The 5258-nt window shown below is 43.0% G+C and overlaps 1 long non-coding RNA gene across 1 annotated transcript; it reads right to left on the bottom strand.

Annotated features, from left to right (window-relative positions):
- Nucleotides 1–267: 267 nt before the first annotated feature.
- On the bottom strand, nucleotides 268–4856 carry LOC115777905 (uncharacterized). Its single transcript, XR_004019705.1, has 3 exons — nucleotides 4775–4856; nucleotides 2169–2255; nucleotides 268–530 (listed from the first exon to the last, which is right to left on the bottom strand). It is a non-coding gene; the product is annotated as an uncharacterized LOC115777905 (long non-coding RNA).
- Nucleotides 4857–5258: the final 402 nt, after the last annotated feature.

Genomic DNA, 5258 nt, shown 5'->3' with positions numbered 1-5258 from the left:
CCAGGTGAAAGCTCTCTGTTGCTGAAGCTCTTCGGTGCAGTTTACAGAAACTGAAAAGGTCCTGCTGCTGCGGTTTAATGCTTGTTTTTCTGTTTTCTGCAAAGAAACGATGTGCGTATCGGTTAACCACAACCAAACCGGAAAAAGTCAAATTTTCCATCTGCCATCTTGGTGAAACCCACAGAACCACACAAGAAACACACATGCAGGCAAAAGTTTATTAAACCTGCAGAGTAAACAGCTGCTGTCACAACAAGAGCAAGGTGTGTAACACATATTTGAAACAAATAACAGTGAAGTTACTGTGGACATGAAACATTAACATATTTAATAACACTATTATAAAACTAGAATTAAAAATAGAAACCATATGAGCCTAAATATGTGAAAAAATACATTAAAATCTTGTTAACACATGGATGGTCTGTGAGGTGCTGGGAGAGCAGTCAGAGAGCAGCAGCTGGACGTCAGTGGTTGGACTGGTGGATACTTCAGTGAAGAGTAGACGACGTCTGGCTCTGGTTTAAAGGCTGAACACAAACACACAGTTCAAACAACAGGAAACATGATTACAAGCTTTGGAGTTCAATCAAGACCTCCAACCTGCACCTCTCTGCATCACACAGTCCCAGTTCACACTGTACTGGAACCAGTTCAGATACAGTCACAGAGCTTCCATTCTGCCCAAATTCATATTAAAATTCACAAAGCTCAAACCTGGGACCATCAGAGCAGAATTAGCTGATCAACTGCATCAAATCACATTCAAAAGTCAAATATTTGCTGTTTCAACTTGTTGCTGCTTAACTTGTGACTTTGTTGCAACAGCCACTTTGAAAGTGTGTACCTCACGTCTCACCATAACAGCTGTGACCCTGAACTGGACAAGCAGTTTAGAAAATAAATGGATTGATGGGCCTAGCAAAACATTTATGGACAATATCGCATAGATTATAAGAATGTTTTGCTCTGCTGGCACAGAAACCTCTCTCTCTCTCTCTCTGCTGTGATCACTGGGTGGGCGAGCAGTGAGGCTTCAGAGAGTGAGCAGAGTGCACAGTGGTGGTGCAGCAGTGAAGTGAGGCGTGGGTGTGTAAGACTAACCCAGTTAATTGTCTATAGAAGAAGAAAAAAAAAAAAAAAGGACCTAAAATTGAACCTTGTGGTACACCACAGGCAGGCATCTGTGAGCTGTACATGCTGAGATGTTGTCTGAGTGGCTTTGCATGATACACAGTTATAAATAATCCTCCTTTATCTTATACTGAACCTTGGTGCAGCCTCTGTGCTCATTCTCTGCCTCACACAAGGTGAATTAGCCCTTCCCCTTCATGGAGACAGTCTTTTGATTGACTGCCCCTCAAGTGGGTGGGGTTTGTGCCTGAGATGAGTATAATGAGGATACTCAGTTTATTTAAATAGCACCAAACTGTTTTCTGTATGATGTTCTCTATGACATCATTCAGATGCACAAAAAACTGTAATAAACTGTTTGGAGCAGTCTGACTCACATCAGTACAGATATTATTCCATCCATTCATTCACTTCTGCTCATCCTGTTCAGGGCGCGAGGGGGCTGGAGCCTATCCCAGCTAACACAGGGTGCACCCTGTACAGGTCGCCAGCCTGTCGCAGGGCTAGCACAGAAAGACAGCCAACCATTCACACTCACTTTTACACTTATGGGCAATTTAGAGTGGCCAGTTAACCTAACCCCAATAAGTGCATGTCTTTGGGAGGGAGCCCACACAGACACGGGGAGAACATGCAAACTCCACACAGTGAGAGACTTGGGCCAAGGTGGAATTGAACCCAGGCCTTCCTGATGGTATTCTAACCGTGAGGCAGCAGTGCTAACCACTGTGCCACCATGCTACCCTACAGACATTATTTATTATTTAAAATTTTGGTCATATTTAATATGAACATCCACTGGAGCCGGAGATATTGTTTGACCCATTTAAATGGAAGCCTGATAGACTTCAGGGCAGTTTCCACTGCACAGGAAATTTATAAGTGACTTCACATAGTGTTTTATACTTTAAACAGCACGACTGTATGGTAAAAAATATCTTTGAAATGATGACCAGTAGTATGAGTCATCATGTGGTTAGCTTAACTTAGCACAGAAACAGTCGTCTCTGTCCAAAGTCAAAGAGCAGCTGTACCTCTTTTCCTCTTTGGTGTGACGGCTATTTGTTCATAACTGACGTCTTCTGTTCTCACTGCTGAGTACACCACAGCTGGACCAGGCTCTGCAGAACCAAACACACACACATTACTACAGGTACAACAATACTGAGAGACTATTACACATCAGCTGTGGCTAAACATTTTAAATCTGATTGTGCACAGATTAAGTTTTAGCTTTTGCAGCTAGCACGGGGTTGTCAGTTTTTTTCCACTTCTTTACACCTCTGCTGAGAAACAACAATAGACTACAAGGAACTGGTGGGTGCTGATGTGAACAGGGAAGGTGCACAACCACAGCGCTGCCATGTTCTGTCAGTGCAGTCTGACACAGTTCACCACAGAGCACAAAGCAAACAAGTTCTCACAACATGAACCGTGTCGCTGGCCAAACCAGAACTGTCTGTGGTGAGAGGCCTCATCACCTTCAGACTACAGTTACAGACTACAGTTAACAGGAAGTAGCTGCTGTGGTTTACATGCAGAACTTTATGAAGTCAAAAGGAATCATTGTATGAGAGCTGTCTCTTTATACGCCTAATATTAGCACATTCACCAAGCTAAAAATTTGTGTGTGCGCCAAAACCAAATAGGAGAAACATCCTGTGGATGCATGGATTCCACTAGACCCCTGAAGGTGTGCTGTGGTATCTCCATCAGGATGTTAGCAGCAGAACATTGTCCTGCTGAAAGAGGCCACAGCCATCAGGAAATACAGTTTCCATGAAAGTGTGTCATGGTCTCCGAATATGCTTAGGCAGGAGATTCATGTCAAAGCCATCCACTTGGATGGCAGGACCCAAGGTTTCCCAGCGGAACACACTGCCTCAACACACCCAACCATCCACATGATGTATTAGAAAACATGATTCATCAGCGCAGACTACTTCCTTCCATTGCTCTGTGTGTCTGATGCTCACATGTCTATTGCTTGTACTTTTGACCAGGAGCCAGCATGGGCACTCAGACTGAATGCAGCCCCATACAAACAAACTGTGATGCACAGTGTATTCTGACACCTGTCTGTCAGAAACAGCTTGAAATTTGAGCTACAGTAGCTCCTTGTTGGATTGGACCACACGTACATCAGTGAGCCTCAGCTGCCTATGACCCTGTCACTGGTTCACCACTGTTCCTGTCTTGGACTGCCTTTGATAGATACTGACCACTGCAGACCAGGAACACTCCACAGGAGCTGGAGATGCTCTGACCCAGTCATCTAGCCATCACAATTTAGACCAACTCACTCAAGTCTTTGTGTTGCCCATTTTTCCTGCTGCTAGAGTCAACTTTAAGGACAAAATGTTCTCTTTCTCCCTGTTAGGCCGCATTTCCATTAGTACCTACTCAGCACAGGTCGACTCTACTCGGCACGGTCTTGTTTTGTTTCCATTTCAATTGAGTACCACATCAATGTGGGTGGAGTCAGTATAACAGTGCGGGGAGTAGTCTCTCGACATAATTTATATGCGACTCAAAACACAACACAATGGATGCGATACCATGAGACGAGGCTAGCTAACAACTAATTCCAGTTTGCTATCTTCATAAGTCCCCTATACAATGTTTTAATGGATGAAGGTTGTCATTGTTAAATATTAAAATAAGTACAGTGTGTGTGTTTCAGATGGCTCTCTTGTTGCAAAACTACAGCTGCAAACCATCGGTCTGGGCATTTAACAGAGCCTCCCGGTGCTTTGCATGCCTCCAGTTTCTTGCTGTCGGGCTTTAAAAATGGCATGGTTGATTCTGGTGAAGGAGTCGCTGTCATGAGTCCACTAGTGACGACACACCTTGGCCAATCAGTGGCATGCTGTTTTTTGACATCACATTTTTGGATTCTTTTGGATCACCTGGAACCTGAGTGGGTACGAAAAATGGAAAAGCCTACAAACCTTGTTGAGTCGAACTGTGCTGAATACGTACTAATGGAAACGTGGCAATATATCTCACCCACTGACAGTGATGTGATGAAGAGATAATCAGTGTCGGCTACTTCACCTGTCAGTGGTGGTTAATTGGTGTATCTGTCTGTGTGTATACTAGAATGAGTCTAATGCATAACATTAGTATTACTAGACCTCAGTTTTTTATTTTTGACCATCAAATCCTGATTAAGAGGCTGTGTGACAAGTTAGGGGACAGAATATTGAGTTTTAGTTACAGCTTATCTGCTTATGACATCCAGTGTTATTTGTCTCTCATGTGAGATATAAATAAAACTGAACTGAAACTATGTGAGTTTAATAAGTTATTTAGGCTGATTTGCTGCCTTATTGCTGTCAGGGAGTGGATGGTGGATGGCTCAGTGCCAGTAAGCCAGAGCTTGTAGTGACCCTCCTGATCAGGAATAATTTGAGGATCCTGTTCTCTGTTAATGCTATCATACAGTCTTCAGACAGCTCCTTCAAAAACAGGAGCTGGAGATGCTCATTCCTGTTTCATTCCTGTAATTCTTTCTCTCCTTTACTCAGTAACCTGGATCACCTGCAGGTCACTCAAACTGCTGCTGCTAGGCTGTTAACTAGGTCAGTCAGACAGTCTCAGCTCAGTGCAGACAGGAGTCAAAGAAGAGCAGCTGTACCTCTCATCTTTGATCTGTTTTTGTTCTCCTTGATGATGATTCGTCCATAGCTGATGTCCTCTGTCCTCAGTGCTGAGTAGTCTGCAGCTGGACGACTACCTGCATGATAACACACACAGACTCACTGAGATAAATACCTTTAAAATGTTTATGTCACATAAATATGAAGCAGTAAAATCAGTTCAGTGATAAGCTGTGAAAAACACTGAAGTTCACTTAATGCAGTTATTTGTTGTTGCTCTCTCTGAGCAACACCTGCAGGTGATTGAAACAGGAAGCTGCACGACTGCAGAGGTGTTAGCTTCTGTTAGCTTCTGTTAACCACAGACAACAAACACACAGGCAGCAAAGAACACTCAGTGAGTGCAGACTTTAAAACTTGGTTACGATGACAAAGTCATTAAAGTTTTGACAAAGAAAACTAATAAACATTAAAAAATATGTCATTAAAACTATAAACAATAAATATGAACTCTGAAAAATC

The sequence above is a fragment of the Archocentrus centrarchus genome, unplaced genomic scaffold, assembly GCF_007364275.1.
Source record: "Archocentrus centrarchus isolate MPI-CPG fArcCen1 unplaced genomic scaffold, fArcCen1 scaffold_84_ctg1, whole genome shotgun sequence".
In the NCBI taxonomy this organism is placed as follows: Eukaryota; Metazoa; Chordata; class Actinopteri; order Cichliformes; family Cichlidae; genus Archocentrus; species Archocentrus centrarchus.
Note: the sequence above shows the minus strand (reverse complement) of the source record. Positions and strands in the feature narration are given on the sequence as shown.